At 39.6% G+C, this 22811-nt stretch overlaps 2 non-coding genes across 2 annotated transcripts; both read right to left on the minus strand.

Moving 5' to 3' along the window:
* Positions 1-1293: 1293 nt before the first annotated feature.
* Positions 1294-1401, minus strand: LOC112731319 (small nucleolar RNA R71). The gene has a single exon (XR_003167102.1). It is a non-coding gene; the product is annotated as a small nucleolar RNA R71 (small nucleolar RNA).
* Positions 1402-6786: 5385 nt separating this feature from the next.
* On the minus strand, positions 6787-6894 carry LOC112731250 (small nucleolar RNA R71). The gene has a single exon (XR_003167038.1). It is a non-coding gene; the product is annotated as a small nucleolar RNA R71 (small nucleolar RNA).
* Between the last annotated feature and the right edge of the window lie 15917 nt (positions 6895-22811).

Here is a 22811-nt window from a genome sequence, read left to right on the forward strand (position 1 = left end):
GGGCGTTAAACGCCAGAATGGATGCCATTCTGGGCGTTTAAGGGCAGGATGACACTAGAGGAAAGATTTTGTTTTTAATTCAGATCTTTTTCAAATTTTCATAATTTTTCAAAATCAAATCATTTTCAAATCATATCTTTTCAATCATATTTCTTCAAAATCAATTTCTTTCTATTTTTTATTATTTTCGAAAATCCTTGCTATAATTAATGATTTAATTCAAAATTTTTAAGTTGTTACTTGCCTATTAAGAAAGGATCAAATTTTAAATTCTAGAATCATATCTTCTAATTTCTTGTTAGTCAAGTAATCAACTTTAATTTTAAAACTTTCTCTTTTTAATTTGATCTTCAATCATATCTTCTCAATCATATCTTTTCAATCACATCTTTTTCAAAATTAATTTTCAATCATATCTTTTTAATTTCTAATTTCAAAATCTTTTTCAAAAATCACTTAATTTCTTTCCTAATCTTAATTTTCGAAAATCTCAATCAAAATTTCAAATTTCTTTTTAATTATTTCAAAATCTTTTTAATTTATTTTCGAAAATTCTTCCCCTCTTCTCACATCCTTCTATTTAAGGGACTAACACTCCTCCTCAAGGTGCAATTCGAACTTTATCCCTCTTGATAAGTTCGAATTCTCTTCTATCTACCTCCTCTTGCTATTCTTCTTTTCCTCTGACACCTCAAGGAATCTCTATACTGTGACATAGAGGATTCCCTACTTTCTTGTTCTCTTCTCTTTTATATGAGCAGGAGCAAAGATAAAGGCATACTTGTTCAAGCTGATCCTGAACCTGAAAGGACCTTGAAGAGAAAGCTAAGAGAAGCTAAAGCACAACTCTCTCTAGAGGGCCTAACAGAGCTCTTCAAGGAGGAAGAAGCCATGGCAGCCGAAAACAACAATGCCAACAATGCAAGGAAGGTGCTTGGTGACTTTACTGCACCTACTCCCGACTTCTATGGGAGAAGCATCTCAATCCCTGCCATTGGAGCAAACAACTTTGAGCTTAAGCCTCAATTAGTTTTTCTAATGCAACAGAATTGCAAGTTTCATGGACTTCTATTGGAAGATCCTCATCAGTTCTTAGCTGAATTCTTGCAAATCTGTGACACTGTCAAGACCAATGGGGTTGACCCTGAAGTCTATAGATTTATGCTCTTTCCTTTTGCTGTAAGAGACAGAGCTAGGACATGGTTGGATTCACAACCTAAAGAAAGCCTGAACTCTTGGGAAAAGCTAGTCAATGCCTTCTTGGCAAAGTTCTTTCCACCTCAAAAATTGAGCAAGCTTAGAGTGGAAGTCCAAACCTTCAGACAGAAGGAAGGTGAATCCCTCTATGAAGCTTGGGAAAGATACAAGCAATTGATCAGAAGGTGTCCTTCTGACATGCTTTCTGAATGGAGCATCATAGGTATCTTCTATGATGGTCTGTCTGAACTATCCAAGATATCATTGGATAGATCTACTGGAGGATCTCTTCATCTGAAGAAGACGCCTGCAGAAGCTCAGGAACTCATTGAAATGGTTGCAAATAACCAATTCATGTACACTTCTGAAAGGAATCCTGTGAATAGTGGGACAACTTAGAAGAAAGGAGTTCTTGAGATTGATACTCTGAATGCCATACTGGCTCAGAATAAAATATTGACTCAGCAAGTCAATATGATTTCTCAGAGTCTGTCTGGAATGCAAGCAGCAACAGGCAGTACTAAGGAAGCTTCCTCTGAAGAAGAAGCTTATGATCCTGAGAACCCAGAAATGGAAGAGGTGAATTACATGGGAGAACCCTATGGAAACACCTATAATCCTTCATGGAAAAATCATCCAAATCTCTCATGGAAGGATCAACATAAACCTCAACAAGGTTTCAACAACAATAATAGTGGAAGAAACAGGTTTAGCAATAGCAAGTATTTTCCATCATCTTCTCAGTAAAAGAAAGAGAATTCTAAGCAGAGCCACTCTGACTTAGCAACCATTGTCTCTGATCTAATCAAAACCACTCAAAGTTTCATGACTGAAACAAGGTCCTCCATTAGAAATTTGGAGGCACAAGTGGGTCAGCTGAGTAAGAAAATTACTGAACTCCCTCCTAGTACTCTCCCAAGCAATACAGAAGAGAATCCAAAGAGAGAGTGCAAGGCCATAACCACAACTCACATGGCCGAACCTGGAGAGGAGGAAGAGGCAGTGATCTCCACTGAGGAAGACCTCAATGGACATCTACTGACCTCCATGGAGTTCCCTGATGAGGAACCATGGGAATCTGAGGCTCACACAGAGACCATAGAGATTCCATTGAATTTACTTCTGCCATTCATGAGCTCTGAGGAGTATTCTTCCTCTGAAGAGGATGAAGATGTTACTGAAGAGCAAGTTACTAAGTACCTTGGAGCAATCATGAAGCTAAATGCCAAGTTGTTTGGTAATGAGACTTGGGAGGATGAACCTCCATTGCTCATCAAAGAACTGGATGACTTGACTAGGCAGAGATTACCTCTGAAGAGACAAGATCCTGGAAAATTCTCAATACCTTGTACCATAGGCACCATGACCATTGAGAAGGCTCTGTGTGACCTAGGGTCAAGCATAAACCTAATGCCTCTCTCTGTAATGGAGAAGCTAGGGATCATTGAGGTACAAGTGATGAGCGGATAATTTATACGCTTTTTGGCATTGTTTTTAGTATATTTTTAGTAGAATCTAGTTACTTTTAGGGATGTTTTCATTATTTTTTATGTTAAATTCACATTTCTGGACTTTACTATGAGTTTGTGTGTTTTTCTGTGATTTCAGGTATTTTCTGGCTGAAATTGAGGGACTTGAGCAAAAATCAGATTCAGAGGTAGAAGAAAGACTGCTGATGCTGTTGGATTCTGACCTCCTTGCACTCAAAGTAGATTTTCTGGAGCTACAGAACTCAAAATGGCGCGCTTTCAATTGCGTTGGAAAGTCGACATCCAGGGCTTTCCAGCAATATATAATAGTCTATACTTTGGCCGAGTTTAGATGACGCAAAAGGAAGTTGAACGCCAGTTCTACGCTGCAGTCTGGAGTTAAACGTCAGAAACACGTCACGAACCAGAGTTGAACGCCAAAAACACGTTACAACTTGGCGTTCAACTCCAGAAGAAGCCTCTGCACGTGTAACATTCAAGCTCAGCCCAAGTACACACCAAGTGGGCCCCAGAAGTGGATTTATGCATCAATTACTTACTTCTGTAAACCCTAGTAACTAGTTTAGTATAAATAGGACCTTTTACTATTGTATTAGGCATCTTGGGACGTCTAGTTCTTAGATCATGGGGGATGGCCATTCGGCCATGCCTGAACCTTTCACCTATGTATTTTTCAACGGTAGAGTTTCTGCACTCCATAGATTAAGGTGTGGAGCTCTGCTGTTCCTCAAGGATTAATGCAAAGTACTACTGTTTTTCTATTCAATTCAACTTATTCCGCTTCTAAGATATCCATTCGCACCCAAGAACATGATGAATGTGATGATTATGTGACGCTCATCATCATTCTCACTTATGAACGCGTGCCTGACAAACACTTCCGTTCTACATGCAACCAAGTTAGAATGAGTATCTCTTAGATATCTAATACAGGGGACCGAGTCCGAGTTATTAGTATCTTCGTGGTATAAGTTAGAACCCATGGATGGCCATTCCTGAGATCCAGAAAGTCTAAACATTGTCTGTGGTATTCCGAGTAGGATCTGGGAAGGGATGGCTGTGACGAACTTCAAACTCGCGAGTGCTGGGCGTAGTGACAGACGCAAAAGGAGGGTGAATCCTATTCCAGTATGATCGAGAACCTCAGATGATTAGCCGTGCCGTGACAGAGCATTTGGACCTTTTTCACAAGAGGATGAGATGTAGCCATTGACAACGGTGATGCCCTTACAGAAAGCTTGCCATGGAAAGGAGTAAGACTGATTGGATAAAGACAGCGGGAAAGCAGAGAGTCAGAGGAACGAAAGCATCTCTATACGCTTATCTGAAATTCTCACCAATGATATACATAAGTATTTCTATCTTTATTTTCTATTTATTTATTATTATTATTCGAAAACTCCATAACAATTTGATATCCACCTGACTGAGATTTACAAGATGACCATAGCTTGCTTCATACCAACAATCTCCGTGGGATCGACCCTTACTCACGTAAGGTTTATTACTTGGACGACCCAGTGCACTTGCTGGTTAGTTGTGCGAAGTTGTGAAGTTATGTTTGGACCATGGTATGGTGCACCAGTTTTTGGTGCCATTACCAGGGAGAGAACGAACAACAAATTTTACAACCTCAGAGTAACAATTCCGCATACCAAGTTTTTGGCGCTGTTGCCGGGGATTGTTCGAGTTTGGACAACTGACGGTTCATCTTATTGCTCAGATTAGGTAATTTTCTTTTTGTTTTATTTTCAAAAATTTTTCAAAAATTTCTCATCTGTTTTCGAAAATTATTCTAAAATTTTTTAAGAATGAATTCTAGTGTTTCATGAAGCATGTTGAAGCCTGACTGGCTGTAAAGCCATGTCTAAATCTATTTGGACTGGGGCTTCCAACCCAACATTATCAAGAGCAAGCTAGTTGTTGCTAATCCACCTGCTGCTGTTCCTGATCCACCTGATTTACATGCTAAAGCTTGACTGGCTATTAAGCCATGTCTAACCCTCAGATTGGAGCTTTAGACTAAGAGTGCAAGATTCCTGGAATTCACATTAAAAATTTTGGAATCCTTATTTTCCTTTTTCACATTAATTTTCGAAAAATCCAAAAAAATCATAAAATCATAAAAATAAAAAATATTTTGTGTTTCTTGTTTGAGTCTTGAGTCAATTTCAAGTTTAGTGTCAATTGCATTTTTTTTCTAAAAATTCTCTGCATTTTTCGAAAATTCATTGCATTCATGCATTCATAGTGTTCTTCATGATCTTCAAGTTGTTCCTGGCCAGTCTTCTTATTTGATCTTGATGTTTTCTTGTTTTGTGTCTTTTCTTATTTTTCATGTGCATTTTTGCATTCATAGTGTCTGAACATGAAAGATTTCTAAGTTTGGTGTCTTGCATGTTTTCTTTGCATTGAAAATTTTTCAAAAATATGTTCTTGATGTTCATCATGATCTTTAAAGTATTCTTGGTGTTCATCTTGACATTCATAGTGTTCTTGCATGCATCACATGTTTAGATCCAAAATTTTCATGCATTGCATCATTTTTCATGTTTTTCTCTCTCATCATTAAAAATTCAAAAATAAAAAAAAATATCTTTCCCTTTTTCACTCATAAATTTTCGAAAATTTGAGTTGACTTTTTCAAAATTTTTTAAAAATTAGTTGTTTCTTATGAGTCAAATCAAATTTTCAATTTAAAAATCCTATCTTTTTCAAAAATCTTTTTCAAAAATCAAATCTTTTTTATTTTTCTTATTATTTTTGAAAATTATAAAAGTATTTTTCAAAAATCTTTTTCTTAATTTTATCTCATAATTTTCGAAAATATTATCAACAATTAATGTTTTGATTCAAAAATTTCATGTTTGTTACCTACTTGTTAAGAAAGATTCAAACTTTAAGTTCTAGAATCATATCTTGTGATTTCTTGTGAATCAAGTCATTAATTGTGATTTTAAAAATCAAATCTTTTTTTTCAAAACTAATTTCAATCATATCTTTTCAAAAATATCTTTTTATCTTATCTTTTCCAACATCATATCTTTTTAATCATATCTTTTTAAAACATATCTTTTTCAAAAATTTGATTTTCAAATATCTTTTCTAACTTCTTATCTTCTTGTCTTTTTAAAATTGATTTTCAAATCTTTTTCAACTAACTAATTGACTTTTGTTTGTTTCTTATCTTTTTCAAAACTACCTAACTAACTCTCTCCCTCTAATTTTTTAAAATCTCTTCCCTCTTTTTCAAAAATTCTTTTTAATTAACTAATTGTTTCAAATTTTAATTTTAATATTTCTTCTTTTAATTTTCAAAAATCACTAACCATTTTTCAAAAATAACTTTCGAAAATCCTTCTCTCTCATCTCCTTCTATTTATTCATTTACTAACACTTCTCTCCCATCCAAAAATTCGAACACTACCTCCCTCTCTGTGTTCGAGTTTTTCTTCTTCCCTTCTTTACATTACATTCTTTTCTTCTTCTACTCACACAGGGGAACCTCTATACCTGGGTAAAAAGGATCCCTATTATTATTATTTTTCTGTTCCCTCTTTTTCATATGAGCAGGAGCAAGGACAAAAACATTCTTGTTGAAGCAGATCCTGAACCTGAAAGGACTCTGAAAAGGAAACTAAGAGAAGCTAAAATACAACAATCCAGAGACAACCTTACAGAAATTTTCGAAAAGGAAGAGGATATGGCAGCCGAAAATAATAATAATGCAAGGAGGATGCTTGGTGACTTTACTGCACCTAATTCCAATTTACATGGAAGAAGAATCTCTATCCCTACCATTGGAGCAAACAATTTTGAGCTGAAACCTCAATTAGTTTCAATAATGCAACAAAACTGCAAATTTCATGGACTTCCATCTGAAGATCCTTTTCAGTTCTTAACTGAATTCTTGCAGATTTGTGATACTGTTAAGACTAATGGAATAGATTCTGAAGTCTACAGGCTCATACTTTTCCCATTTGCTGTAAGAGACAGAGCTAGAATATGGTTGGACTCTCAACCTAAGGATAGCCTGAACTCTTGGGATAAGCTGGTCAAGGCTTTCTTAGCCAAGTTCTTTCCTCCTCAAAAGCTGAGCAAGCTTAGAGTGGATGTTCAAACCTTCAGACAGAAAGAAGATGAATCCCTCTATGAAGTTTGGAAGAGATACAAGGAACTGACCAAAAAGTGTCCTTCTGACATGCTTTCAGAATGGACCATCCTGGATATATTCTATGATGGTCTGTCTGAATTAGCTAAGATGACATTGGATACTTCTGCAAGTGGATCCATTCACCTAAAGAAAATGCCTGCAGAAGCTCAAGAACTCATTGACATGGTTGCTAATAACCAGTTCATGTACACTTCTGAGAGGAATCCTGTGAGTAATGGGACGCCTCAGAAGAAGAGAGTTCTTGAAATTGATACTCTGAATGCCATATTGGCTCAGAACAAAATATTGACTCAGCAAGTCAATATGATTTCTCAGAGTCTGAATGGAATGCAAGCTGTATCCAACAGTACTGGTGTACGAAATTGTGATCTCAGGCAACGGCGTCAAAAACTCTGTATGCACGTCTTAGTAAATCGTTTTTCATTCACAACTTCGATACAACTAACCAGCAAGTGCACTGGGTCGTCCAAGTAATAAACCTTACGTGAGTAAGGGTCGATCCCACGGAGATTGTTGGTATGAAGCAAGCTATGGTCACCTTGTAAATCTCAGTCAGGCGGATATCAAAAGGTTATGGAGTTTTCGAATTTAAATAATAAATAGATAGAAAATAAGGATAGAAACACTTATGTATATCATTGGTGAGAATTTCAGATAAGTGTATAGAGATGCTTTCATTCCTCTGAATCTCTGCTTTCCTACTGTCTTCATCCAATCAGTCCTACTCTTTTCCATGGCTGGTTTTATGTAAGGGCATCACCGTTGTCAATGGCTACATCCCATCCTCTTGTGAAAATGGTCCAAATGCTCTGTCACAGCACGGCTAATCATCTGAGGTTCTCGATCATGCTGGAATAGGATTCACCCTCCTTTTGCGTCTGTCACTACGCCTAGCAATCGCGAGTTTGAAGTTCGTCACAGTCATTCAATCCCAGAGTCCTACTCGGAATACCACAGACAAGGTCTAGACTTTCCGGACTCTCATGAATGCCGCCATCAATCTAGCTTATACCACGAAGATTCTGATTAAGAGATCCAAGAGATACTCATTCAATCTAAGGTAGAACGGAAGTGGTTGTCAGGCACGCGTTCATAGGGAATGATGATGATTGTCACGTTCATCACATTCAGGTTGAAGTGCGAATGAATATCTTAGAAGCAGAATAAGTTGAATTGAATAGAAAAACAGTAGTACTTTGCATTAATCTTTGAGGAACAACAGAGCTCCACACCTTAATCTATGGAGTGTAGAAACTCTACCGTTGAAAATACGTAAGTGATGAAGGTCCAGGCATGGCCGAATGGCCAGCCCCCAAAACGTGATCACAGGATCAAAAATACAATCCAGGATCTTCCAAAGATGTCTAATACAACAGTAAAAAGTTCTATTTATAATAAACTAGCTACTAGGGTTTACAAAAGTAAGTAATTGATGCATAAATCCACTTCCGGGGCCCACTTGGTGTGTGCTTGGGTTGAGCTTGAATGTTACACGTGCAGAGGCTCTTTCTGGAGTTGAACGCCAGGTTGTAACGTATTTCTGGCATTCAACTCTGGTTTGTGACTTGTTTCTGGCGTTTAACTCCAGACAGCAGCGTAGAACTGGCGTTCAACGCCTCTTTACGTCGTCTAAAATTGGCCAAAGTATAAACTATTATATATTTCTAGAAAGCCCTGGATGTCTACTTTCCAACGCAATTGGAAGCGCGCCATTTTGAGTTCTGTAGCTCCAGAAAATTAACTTTGAGTGCAAGGAGGTCAGAATCCAACAGCATCAGCAGTCCTTCTTCTACCTCTGAATCTGATTTTTGCTCAAGTCCCTCAATTTCAGCTAGAAAATACCTGAAATCATAGAAAAACACATAAACTCATAGTAAAGTCCAGAAATGTGAATTTAACATAAAAACTAATGAAACATCCCTAAAAGTAACTAGATTCTACTAAAAACATACTAAAAACAATGCCAAAAAGCGTATAAATTATCCGCTCATCACAACACCAAACTTAAATTGTTGCTTGTCCCCAAGCAACTGAAAATCAAATAGGATAAAAAGAAGAGAATATACTATAAATTCCAAACTATCAATAAAACATAGCTCCAATTAAATGAGTGGGACTTGTAGCTTTTTGCCTCTTGAATAGTTTTGGCATCTCACTTTATCCATTGGAGTTCAGAATGATTGGCATCTATAGGAACTCAGAGTTCAGATAGTGTTATTGATTCTCCTAGTTGAGTATGATGATTCTTGAACACAGCTATTTTATGAGTCTTGGCCGTGGCCCTAAGCACTTTGTTTTCCAGTATTACCACCGGATACATAAATGCCACATACACATAATTGGGTGAACCTTTTCAGATTGTGACTCAGCTTTGCTAAAGTCCCCAATTAGAGGTGTCTAGGGTTCTTAAGCACACTCTTCTTTTGCTTTGGACCTTGACTTTAACCGCTCAGTCTCAAGTTTTCACTTGACACCTTCATGCCACAAGCACATGGTTAGGGACAGCTTGGTTTAGCCGCTTAGGCTAGGATTTTATTCCTTTAGGCCCTCCTATCCACTGATGCTCAAAGCCTTGGGATCCTTTTTATTGCCTTTGCCTTTTGGTTTTAAGGGTTACTGGCTTTTTGCTCTTGCCTCTTGGTTTTAAGAGCTTTTGGCTTTTTCTGCTTACTTTTTCTTTTTCTATTTTTTTCTGCAAGCTTTGTTCTTTGCTGCTTTTTCTTGCTTCAAGAATCATTTTTATGATTTTTCAGATTATCAAATAACATGTCTCCTTGTCATCATTCTTTCAAGAGCCAACATATTTAACATTCATGAACAACAACTTCAAAAGACATATGCACTGTTCAAGCATTCATTCAGAAAACAAGAAGCATTGTCACCACATCAATATAATTAAACTAAGTTCAAGGATAAATTCGAAACTCATGTACTTCTTGTTCTTTTGAATTAAAAAATTTTTCATTTAAGAGAGGTGATGGATTCATAGGACATTCATAACTTTAAGACAGAGTTACTAACTACTAATGATCATGTAGTAAGACAAAAACCTGGATAAGCACTTAACATAAAGAAAACGAAAAACAGAGAATGTAAGAACAAGGAATGAGTCCACCTTAGTGATGGTGGCGTTTTCTCCTTGAGGAACCAATGATGTCCTTGAGCTCTTCTATGTCTCTTCATTGTCTCTGTTGCTCCTCCCTCATTGCTTTTTGATCTTCTCTAATTTCATGAAGGATGATGGAGTGCTCTTGATGTTCCACCCTTAATTGTCCCATGTTAGAACTTAATTCTCCTAGGGAGGTGTTGATTTGCTCAGAATAGTTTTGTGGAGGAAAATGCATTTGAGGCATCTCCGGGATCTCATGGTGATGAGCTTCATGCGTCTCTTGAGATCCATGAATGGGCTCTCTTGCTTGCTCCATCCTTTTCTTCGTGATGGGCTTCTCTTCCTCAATGGGAGTGTCTCCTTCTATGAAAGCTCCAGCTGAGTGACATAGATGGCAAATAAGATGAGGAAAAGCTAGCCTTGCCCCAGAAGAGGGCTTTTTGGCTATTTTGTAGAGTTCAAGGGAGATGACTTCATGAACTTCTACTTCCTCTTCAATCATGATGCTATGAATCATGATGGCCCGATCCACAGTAACTTCAGATCGGTTGCTAGTGGGGATGATGGAGCGTTGGATGAACTCCAACCATCCTCTAGCCACAGGTTTGAGGTCCAGTCTTCTTAGTTGAACCGGCTTGCCTTTGGAGTCAATCTTCCATTGAGCTACTTCCACACATATGTCCATGAGGACTTGGTCCAACCTTTGATTAAAGTTGACCCTTCTAGTGTAGGGGCGTGCATCACCTTGCATCATTGGCAAGTTAAACGCCAATCTCACATTTTCCGGACTAAAATCTAAGTATTTCCCCTGAACCATGGTGAGATAATTCTTTGGGTTCGGGTTCTTACTTTGATCATGGTTCCTAGTGATCCATGCATTGGCATAGAACTCTTGAACCAGTAGAATTCCGACTTGTTGGATGGGTTTTGTTAGAACTTCCCAACCTCTTCTTTGGATTTCATGTCGGATCTCCGGATACTCATTCTTCTTGAGCTTGAAAGGGACCTCGGGGATCACCTTCTTCTTGGCCACAACATCATAGAAGTGGTCTTGATGAGCTTTGGAGATGAATCTTTCCATCTCCCATGACTCGGAAGTGGAAGCTTTTGTCTTCCCTTTCTCTTTTCTAGAGGATTCTCCGGTCTTAGGTGCCATCAATGGTAACGGAAAAACAAAAGCTTATGCTTTTACCACACCAAACTTAGAATATTGCTCACCCTCGAGCAAGAAAAGAAGGAATAGATGAAGAAGAAGAAGAAAATATGGAGGAGAGGAGGAAGATGTGTTTCGGCCAAGAAGGGGAAGAAAGGGTTGTATTGTGTGAAATTGAGGAAGAATGGAGGGCTATATATAGGGAAGGGAGGGGGGTAAAGTTCGGCCATATAGGGTGGGTTTGGGTGGGAAATTGATTTTGAATTTTGAAGGTAGGTGGAGTTTATGAGGTAGGTTTATGAGGAAGAGTGGATGGATGTGAGTGGTGTAATGGTGATAGGGAAGAGTGTTTGAGGTGATTGGTGAAGAGTTTTGGGGAAGAGTGTTTATGGGATTGTGTGAAAGAGGGGTGAGAAGAAGTGAGTGGAGGTAGGTAGGTATCCTGTGGGGTCCACAGATCCTGAGGTGATCCTGTGGGGTCCACAGATCCTGAGGTGTTCAAGGATTTACAACCTTGCACCAAATTGGGCATGCAAAATGCCTTTGCACACAACTCTGAGCGTTCAGCGCCAGATTGGTGCTTGTTCCGGGCGTTCAGCGCCAGCGCTTCTCCAGGGTGCAATTCTGGCGTTCAAACGCCCAGATGCTGCCCATTTTAAGCGTTCAGCGCCAAAACCATGCTCTGTTCTGGCGTTGAACGCCAGCCAGATGCTTCTTACTGGCATTTAAACGCTAGTGAGATCCTCCTCCAGGGTGTGATTTTTCTTCTGCTATTTTTTATTCCATTTTCAATTTTTATATTTATTTTGTGACTCCACATGATCATGAACCTAATAAAACATGAAAGAACAATAAAAATAAATTAAAATTAGATAAATAAAAATTGGGTTGCCTCCCAACAAGTGCTTCTTTAATGTCAATAGCTTGACAGTGGGCTCTCATGGAGCCTCACAGATGTTCAGAGCATTGTTGAGACTCCCTAACACCAAACTTAGAGTTTGGATATGGGAGTTCAACACCAAACTTAGAGTTTGGTTGTGGCCTCCCAACACCAAACTTAGAGTTTGACTGTGGGGCTCTGGTTGACTCTGTTTTGAAAAAAGCTTTTTATGCTTCCTTTCCATGTTTTCAGAAGGGTAACCTTGAGTTGTAAACACAAGGGAGTCCTCATTCAATTGGAGGACTAATTCTCCTCTGTCAACATCAATCACAGCTCTTGCTGTGGCTAGGAAGGGTCTTCCAAGGATGATGAATTCATCCTCATTCTTCCCAGTATCTAGGATTATGAAATCAGTAGGGATGTAAAGGCCTTCAACCTTTACTAATACGTCCTCTACTTGTCCATAAGCCTCTTTTCTTGAATTGTCTACCATCTCTAATGAGATTCTAGCAACTTGCACCTTAAAGATTCCCAGTTTCTCCATTACAGAGAGTGGCATGAGGTTTATTCCTGACCCAAGGTCACAGAGAGCCTTCTCAAAGGTCATGGTGCCCATGGTACAAGGTATTACGAACTTTCCAAGATCCTATTTCTTCTGTGGCAATCTCAGTTGATCCAATGCATTTAGTTCATTGGTGAACAGGGGAGGTTCATCTCCCCTAGTCTCTTTACCAAATAATTTGGCATTCAGCTTCATGATTGCACCAAGGAACTTGGCAACTTGCTCTTCAGTAACATCCTCATTCTCTTCAGAAGAAGAATACTAATCAGAGCTCATGAAGGGCATAAGGAGGTTCAATGGAATCTCTATGGTCTCTAGATGAGCCTCAGAGTCCTTTGGTTCCTCAGAGGGAAACTCCTTATTGATCACTGGATGTCCAAGGAGGTTTTCCTCACTGTGGTTCACGTCCTCTCCCCAGAAGAAAATCCAAAAGGAGAGTGCAAGGCCATTGATATAACCAAGAGTGCAAGGCCATTGATATAACCATTGGTTATATCAATGGCCTTGCACTCTCCTTTTGGATTTTCTCCTTGGGAGAGGATGTGAATCCCAAGGAGGAAGACCTCCTAGGACGTCCAGTGATCAATAAGGAGCTTCCCTATGAGGAACCAATGGAATCTGAGACTCATCTAGAGACCATAGAGATTCCATTGAACCTCCTTATGCCATTCATGAGCTCTAATGAGTATTCCTCTTCTGAAGAGAATGAGGATGTTACTGAAGAGCAAGTTACCAAGTACCTTGGTGCAATCATGAAGCTGAATGCCAAATTATTTGGTAATGAGACTTGGGAAGATGAACCTCCCTTGTTCACTAATGAACTGAGTGATCTGGATCAACTGACATTGCCTCAGAAGAAACAGGATCCTGGAAAGTTCGTAATACCTTGTACCATAGGCAACATGATCTTTGAAAAGGCTCTGTGTGACTTTGGTTCAGTGATAAACCTCATGGCCCTCTTTGTAATAGAGAAACTGGGAATCTATGGGGTGCAAGCTGCTAAAATATCATTAGAGATGGCAGACAATTCAAGAAAACAGGCTTATGGACAAGTAGAGGACGTGTTAGTAAAGGTTGAAGACCTTTACATCCCTGCTTATTTCATAGTCTTAGATACTGGAAAGAATGAGGATGAATCCATCATCCTTGGAAGACCCTTCCTAGCCACAGCAAGAGTTGTGATTGATGTTAACAGAGGTGAACTAATCCTTCAATTGAATGAGGACTCCCTTGTGTTTACAACTCAAGGTTATCCTTCTGTAAACATGGAAAAGAGGCACAGTAAGCTTCTCCCACTGCAGAGTCAACTAGAGCCCCCACAGTCAAACTCTAAGTTTGGTGTTGGGAGGCCACAACCAAACTCTAAGTTTGGTGTTGAACTCCCATATCCAAACTCTAAGTTTGGTGTTGGGGAGTCTCAACAATGCTCTGAACATCTGTGAGGCTCCATGAGAGCCCACTGTCAAGCTATTGACATTAAAGAAGTGCTTGTTGGGAGGCAACCCAATTTTTATTTATCTAATTTTAATTTATTTTTATTGTTATTTCATGTTTTATTAGGTTCATGATCATGTGGAGTCACAAAATAAATCAAAAAATTAAAAACAGAATCAAAAACAGTAGAAGAAAAATCACACCCTGGAGGAGGATCTTACTGGCGTTTAAACGCCAGTAAGGAGCATTTGGCTGGCGTTCAACGCCAGAACAGAGCATGGATCTGGCGTTGAACGCCAGAAACAAGCAGCATCCTGGCGTCAGACGCCAGAAATGCACACTGAGGAAGAGCTGGCGCTGAACGCCAGAAACAAGCATCTGGCTGGCGTTCAACGCCAGAAATATGCTGCATCTGGGCGCTGAACGCCCAGAACAAGCATCAATTCGGCGTTTAAACGCCAGAATTGTATGAAAAGGCATTTTACATGCCTAATTAGTGCAGGGATGCAATTCCTTGACACCTCAGGATCTGTAGACCCCACAGGATCAACTCAGCATCTGTGGATCCCACAGGATCCCCACCTACCACCACTCATTCTCTTCCCTCTTCTCAATGTTCATCCTCTCTTCCCAATAAACACTCTTCCCCAAAACTCTTCACTAATCACCTCAATCTCTCTTCCCTATCACCACTTCACCACTCACATCCATCCACTCTTCCCCATAAACCTACCTCATAAACTCCACCTACCTTCAAAATTCAAAATCAATTTCCCACCCAAACCCACCCTATATGGCCGAAACTAAACCCCCCTCCCTTCCCTATATAAAGCCCTCCATTCTTTTTTATTTTCACACAACACAACCCTCTCTTCCCCTTCTTGGCCGAATACACCTCTCCCTCCTTTCCTCCATGTTTTCTTCTTCTTCTTCATCTATTCTTTCTTATCTTACTCGAGGGCGAGTAATATTCTAAGTTTGGTGTGGTAAAAGCATAAGCTTTTTGTTTTTCCATTACCATTGATGGCACCTAAGACCGGAAAATCCTCTAAAAAAGGGAAAGGGAAGACAAAAGCTTCCACCTCCGAGTCATGGGAGATGGAAAGATTCATCTCCAAAGCTCATCAAGACCACTTCTATGATGTTGTGGCCAAGAAGAAGGTGATCCCCGAGGTCCCTTTCAAGCTCAAGAGAAATGAGTATCCGGAGATCCGACATGAAATCCAAAGAAGAGGTTGGGAAATTCTAACAAACCCCATCCAACAAGTCGGCATCCTAATGGTTCAAGAGTTCTATGCCAATGCATGGATCACTAAGAACCATGATCAAAGTAAGAACCCGAATCCAAAGAATTATATTACAATGGTTCGGGGAAAATACTTAGATTTTAGTCCGGAAAATGTAAGGTTGGCGTTCAACTTGCCAATGATGGAAGAGAACGCACACCCCTACACAAGGTGAGTCAACTTTGATCAAAGGTTGGACCAAGTCCTCATGGACATATGTATGGAAGGAGCTCAATGGAAGATTGACTCCAAAGGCAAGCCGGTTCAACTAAGAAGATTGGACCTCAAGCTTGTGGCTAGAGGATGGTTGGAGTTCATCCACCGCTCCATCATCCCCACTAGCAACCGATCTAAAGTTACTGTAGATCGGGCCATCATGATCCATAGCATCATTATTGGAGAGGAAGTAGAAGTTCATGAAGTCATCTCCCTTGAACTCTACAAAATAGCCGAAAAGCCCTCTCCTTGGGCAAGGCTAGCTTTTCCTCATCTTATTTGCCATCTATGTTACTCAGTTGGAGCTTTCATAAAAGGAGACATTCCCATTGAGGAAGAGAAGCCCATCACTAAGAAAAGGATGGAGCAAGCAAGAGAGCCCATTCATGGATCTCAAGAGACGCATGAAGCTCATCACCATGAGATCCCGGAGATGCCTCAAATGCATTTTCCTCCACAAAACTATTGGGAGCAAATCAACACCTCCCTAGGAGAATTAAGTTCCAACAAGGGACAATTAAGGGTGGAACATTAAGAGCACTCCATCATCCTTCATGAAATTAGAGAAGATCAAAAAGCAATGAGGGAGGAGCAATAGAGACAATGAAGAGACATAGAAGAGCTCAAGGACATCATTGGTTCCTCAAGGAGAAAACGCCACCATCACTAAGGTGGACTCATTCCTTGTTCTTACATTCTCTGTTTTTCGTTTTCTTTATGTTAAGTGCTTATCCAGGTTTTTGTCTTACTACATGATCATTAGTATTTAGTAACTTTGTCTTAAAGTTATAAATGTCCTATGAATCCATCACCTCTCTTAAATGAAAACTGTTTTAATTCAAAAGAACAAGAAGTACATGAGTTTCGAATTTATCCTTGAACTTAGTTTAATTATATTGATGTGGTGACAATGCTTCTTGTTTTCTGAATGAATGCTTGAACAGTGCATATGTCTTTTGAAGTTGTTGTTCATGAATGTTAAATATGTTGGCTCTTGAAAGAATGATGACAAGGAGACATGTTATTTGATAATCTGAAAAATCATAAAAATGATTCTTGAAGCAAGAGAAAGCGATGAATACAAAGCTTGCAAAAAAAAAATAGCAAAAAAAATTCGAAAAAGAAAAAGCAAGCAGAAAAAGCCAAAAGCTCTTAAAACCAAGAGGCAAGAGCAAAAAGCCAATAACCCTTAAAACCAAAAGGCAAGGGTAAATAAAAAGGATCCCAAGGCTTTGAGCATCAGTGGATAGGAGGGCCTAAAGGAATAAAATCCTGGCCTAAGCGGCTAAACCAAGCTGTCCCTAACCATGTGCTTATGGCGTGAAGGTGTCAAGTGAAAACTTGAGACTGAGCAGTTAAATTCAAGGTCCAAAGCAAAAATAGAGTGTGCTTAAGAACCCTGGACACCTCTAATTGGGCACTTTAGCAAAGCTGAGTCACAATCTGAAAAGGTTCACCCATTTATGTGTCTGTGGCATTTATGTATCCGGTGGTAATACTGGAAAACAAAGTGCTTAGGGCCACGACCAAGACCGATAAAGTAGCTGTGTTCAAGAATCCACATACTGAACTAGGAGAATCAATAACACTATCTGAACTCTGAGTTCCTATAGATGCCAATCATTCTGAACCTCAATGGATAAAGTGAGATGCCAAAACTATTCAAGAGGCAAAAAGCTACAAGTCCCGCTCATCTGATTGGAGCTATGTTTCATTGATAGTTTGGAATTTATAGTATATTCTCTTCTTTTTATCCTATTTGATTTTCAGTTGCTTGGGGACAAGCAACAATTTAAGTTTGGTGTTGTGATAAGTGGATAATTTATACGCTTTTTGGCATTGTTTTTAATATGATTTTAGCAGAATCTAGTTACTTTTAGGGATGTTTTCATTAGTTTTTATGTTAAATTCACATTTCTGGACTTTACTATAAGTTTGTGTGTTTTTCTGTGATTTTAGGTATTTTCTGGCTGAAATTGAGGGACTTGAGCAAAAATCAGATTCAGAGGTAGAAGAAGGACTGCTGATGCTATTGGATTCTGACCTCCCTGCACTCAAAGTGGATTTTCTGGAGCTACAGAACTCAAAATGGTGCGCTTTTAATTGCGTTGAAAAGTAGACATCCAGGGCTTTCCAGAAATATATAATAGTCCATACTTTGGCCGAGTTTAGATGGCGCAAAAGAGCGTTGAACGCCTGTTCTATGCTGCAGTCTAGAGTTAAACGCCAGAAACACGTCACGAACCAGAGTTGAACGCCAAAAACACGTTACAACTTGGCGTTCAACTTCAGAAGAAGCCTCTGCACGTGTAACATTCAAGCTCAGCCCAAGTACACACCAAGTGGGCCCCGGAAGTGGATTTATGCATCAATTACTTACTTCTGTAAACCCTAGTAACTAGTTTAGTATAAATAGGACCTTTTACTATTGTATTAGGCATCTTGGGACTTCTAGTTCTTAGATCATGGGGGCTGGCCATTCAGCCATGCATGAACCTTTCACTTATGTATTTTTCAATGGTAGAGTTTCTGCACGCCATAGATTAAGGTGTGGAGCTCTGCTGTTCCTCAAGGATTAATGCAAAGTACTACTGTTTTTCTATTCAATTCAACTTATTCTGCTTCTAAGATATCCATTCGCACCCAAGAACATGATGAATGTGATGATTATGTGACGCTCATCATCATTCTCACTTATGAACGTGTGCCTGACAAACACTTCCGTTCTACATGCAACCAAGCTAGAATGAGTATCTCTTAGATATCTAATACAGGGGACCGAGTCCGAGTTATTAGTATTTTCGTGGTATAAGTTAGAACCCATGGATGGCCATTCCTGAGATCCGGAAAGTCTAAACCTTGTCTGTGGTATTCCGAGTAGGATCTGGAAAGGGATGGCTGTGACGAACTTCAAGCTCGCGAGTGCTGGGCGTAGTGGCAGACGCAAAAGGAGGGTGAATCCTATTCCAGTATAATCGAGAACCTCAGATAATTAGCCGTGCTGTGACAGAGCATTTGGACCTTTTTCACAAGAGGATGGGATGTAGCCATTGACAACGGTGATGCCCTTACAGAAAGCTTGCCATGGAAAGGAGTAAGACTGATTTGATGAAGACAGCGGGAAAGCAGAAAGTCAGAGGAACGAAAGCATCTCTATACGCTTATCTGAAATTCTCACCAATGATATACATAAGTATTTCTATCTTTATTTTCTATTTATTTATTATTATTATTCGAAAACTCCATAACCATTTGATATCCGCCTGACTGAGATTTACAAGATGACCATAGCTTGCTTCATACCAACAATCTTCGTGGGATCGACCCTTACTCACGTAAGGTTTATTACTTGGACGACCCAGTGCACTCGCTGGTTAGTTGTGCGAAGTTGTGAAGTTATGTTTGGACCATGGTATGGTGCACCAGTTTTTGGCGCCATTACCAGGGAGAGAATGAACAACAAATTTTACAACCTCAGAGTAACAATTTCGCATACCAACAAGCTGCAAGAATCTCACTGGAGATGGCAGACAATTCAAAGAAATAGGCTTATGGACTTGTAGAGGATGTCTTGGTAAAGGTTGAAGGCCACTACATCCCTGCTGACTTCATAATCCTAGAGACTGGGAAGTGTATGGATGAATCCATCATCTTTGGCAGACCCTTCCCAGCCATAGCAAAAGCTGTGATTGATGTTGACATAGGAGAATTGATCATTCAAGTGAATGAAGACTCCCTTGTGTTTAAAGCTCAAGGATATCCCTCTGTAACCATGGAGAGGAAGCATGAAGAGCTTCTCTCAAAACAGAGTCAAACAGAGCCCCCACAGTCAAACTCTAAGTTTGGTGTTGGGAGGCCACAACTAAACTTTAAGTTTGGTGTTGAAACCCCACATTCAAACTCTAAGTTTGGTGTTGGGAGGTTCCAACATTGCTCTGAACATCTGTGAGGCTCCATGAGAGCCCACTGTCAAGCTATTGACATTAAAGAAGCGCTTGTTGGGAGGCAACCCAATCTTTAACTATCTATATTAAATTTCTTTTGTTATTTTATGTTTTCTGATGATCATGTGAAGTCACAAAAACCATTGAAAAAGCAAAAACAGAATAAAAAATAGAATTAAAAATAGAACACCCTGGAGGAGAAACTTACTGGCGTTTAAACACTAGTAAGGGTAGCAGAATGGGCGTTAAACGCCCAGTCTGGCACTATTCTGGGCGTTTAACGCCAGAAATGGGCACCAGACTGGCGTTTAATGCCAGGAATGGGCGAGAAGCTGGCGTTAAACGCCGAAAATGGGTAGCAGCCTGGCGTTTAACGCCAGGATTGGCAGCAAGGGGCGTTTTGCACGCCACATGGTGCAGGGATGAGATATCCTTGACACCTCAGGATCTATGGAGCCCACAGGATCCCCACCTACCCCACCTCTCTCTCTCTTCTTCACCTATTCACCAATCAGCTCAATACCTCTTCCCCAAAAACCCCTCACCTATCAAATCCCACCATTCTCTTTACCACTCACATCCATCCTTCATAAAACCCCACCTACCTCACCATTCAAATTCAAACCACTTTCCCACCCAAACTCACCCATAATGGCCGAACCATACCCCTCTCTCCACTCCTATATAAACCCATCTTCACTCCTTCATTTTCCCACAACATACACACTACCTATCCCTCTTGGCCGAAACACTAAGCCCCCTCTATCTCCTCTATTTCTTCTTCTTCCACTCTCTTTTTTCTTGTTTTGCTCGAGGACGAGCAACCTTCTAAGTTTGGTGTGGTAAAAGCTAAAGCTTTTTTGTTTTTCCATAACCATTGCACCAAAGGCCGGAGAAACCTCTAGAAAGAGGAAAGGGAAGGCAAAAGCTTCCACCTCCGAGTCATGGGAGATGGAGAGATTCCATTCAAGGGTGCATCAAGACCACTTCTATGAAGTTGTGGCCAAGAAGAAGGTGATCCCCGAGGTCCCTGTTAAGCTCAAAAAGAATGAGTATCCGTAGATCCGACATGAGATCCGAAGGAGAGGTTGGGAAATTCTCACCAACACCATTCAACAAGTCGGGATCTTAATGGTTCAAGAGTTCTATGCCAATGCATGGATCACCAAGAACCATGATCAAAGTGTGAACCCGGACCCCAAGAATTGGCTTACAATGGTCCGGGGAAAATACTTAGATTTCAGTCCGGAAAATGTAAGGTTGGCATTCAACTTGCCTATAATGCAAGAAGATGCACACCCATACACTAGAAGGGTCAACTTTGATCAAAGGTTGGACTAAGTCCTCATGGACATCTGTGAAGAGGGTGCCCAATGGAAGAGAGACTCAAGAGGGAAGCCGGTTCAACTAAGAAGGCATGACCTCAAGCCCGTGGCTAGGGGATGGTTGGAGTTCATCCAACGCTCAATCATTCCCACTAGCAACCGGTCTGAAGTTACTATAGACCGAGCCATCATGATCTATAGCATCATGATTGGAGAGGAAGTAGAAGTTCATGAGGTTATATCCCAAGAACTCTACAAGGTGGCGGATAAGTCTTCTACTTTGGCAAGGTTAGCCTTCCCTCACCTCATTTGTCACCTCTGCAATTTAGTTGGAATTGACATACAGGGAGACATTCTCATTGATGAGGACAAGCCCATCACTAAGAAAAGGATGGAGCAAACAAGAGATCCCACTCATGGACAAGAGCATGAGGAAACTCCTCATCATGAAATCCCTGAGATGCCTCAAGGGATACATTTTCCTCCACAAAACTATTGGGAGCAAATCAACACCTCCCTAGGAGAATTAAGTTCCAACATGGGACAACTAAGGGTGGAGCACCAAGAGCATTCGATCCTCCTCCATGAAATTAGAGAAGACCAAAGAACCATGAGAGAGGAGCAACAAAGACAAGGAAGAGACATTGAGGAGCTCAAGCACTCCATAAGATCTTCAAGAGGAAGAACAAGCCGCCATCACTAAGGTGGACCCGTTCTTTAATTTTCTTGTTCTTTATTTTCTGTTTTTCAAATTTTTATGCTTTATGTTTATTTATGTTTGTGTCTTTATTACATGATCATTAGTGTCTAAGTGTCTATGCCTTGAAGCTATGAAAATGAATCCATCACCTTTCTTAAATGAAAAATTTTTTTAATTGAAAAAGAAAAAGAAGTGCATGAATTTCAAATTTTAAAACAGTTTAGTTATTTTGATGTGGTGGCTATACCATTGTTTTTCTGAATGAATGCTTGAACAGTGCATTTTTTGAATTTGATTATTTATGAATGTTAAAATTGTTGGCTCTTGAAAGAATGATGGGAAAAGGAGAAATGTTATCTGATGATCTGAAAAATCATAAAATTGATTCTTGAAGCAAGAAAAAGCAGTGAAAAGCTTGCAAAAAAAATGCGAAAAAGAAAAAAGAAAAGAAAGAAAAAGAAAAAGCAAGCAGAAAAAGCCAATAGCCCTTTAAACCAAAAGGCAAGGGTAAAATAAAAAAGGATCCAAGGCTTTGAGCATCAGTGGATATGAGGGCCCACAGGAATAAAATCCTGGCCTAAGCGGCTAAACCAAGCTATCCCTAACCATGTGCTTGTGGCGTGAAGGTGTCAAGTGAAAACTTGAGACTGAGCGGTTAAAGTCATGGTCCAAAGCAAATAAAGAGTGTGATTAAGAGCTCTAGACACCTCTAATTGGGGACTCTAGCAAAGCTGAGTCACAATCTGAAAAGGTTCACCCAGTTATGTGTCTGTGGCATTTATGTATCCGGTGGTAATACTGGAAAACAAAATGCTTTGGGTCACGGCCAAGACTCATAAAGCAGCTGTGTACAAGAATCAACATACTTAACTAGGAGAATCAATAACACTATCTGGATTCTGAGTTCCTATAGAAGCCAATCATTCTGAACTTCAAAGGATAAAGTGAGATGCCAGAACTGTTCAGAAGCAAAAAGCTAAAAGCCCCGCTCATCTAATTAATACTGATCTTCATAGATGTTTTTGGAATTCATTGTATATTCTCTTCTTTTTATCCTATTTGATTTTCAGTTGCTTGGGGACAAGCAACAATTTAAGTTTGGTGTTGTGATGAGCGGATAATTTATACGCTTTTTGGCATTGTTTTTAGTATATTTTTAGTATAATTTAATTAGTTTTTATTATGTTTTTATTAGTTTTTAAATAAAAATCACATTTCTAGACTTTACTATGAGTTTGTGTGTTTTTCTGTGATTTCAGGTATTTTCTGGCTGAAATTGAGGGACCTGAGCAAAAATCTGATTCAGAGGCTGAAAAAGGACTGCAGATGCTGTTGGATTCT

This window comes from Arachis hypogaea, chromosome 12 (genome assembly GCF_003086295.3).
Source record: "Arachis hypogaea cultivar Tifrunner chromosome 12, arahy.Tifrunner.gnm2.J5K5, whole genome shotgun sequence".
NCBI lineage: Eukaryota > Viridiplantae > Streptophyta > Magnoliopsida > Fabales > Fabaceae > Arachis > Arachis hypogaea.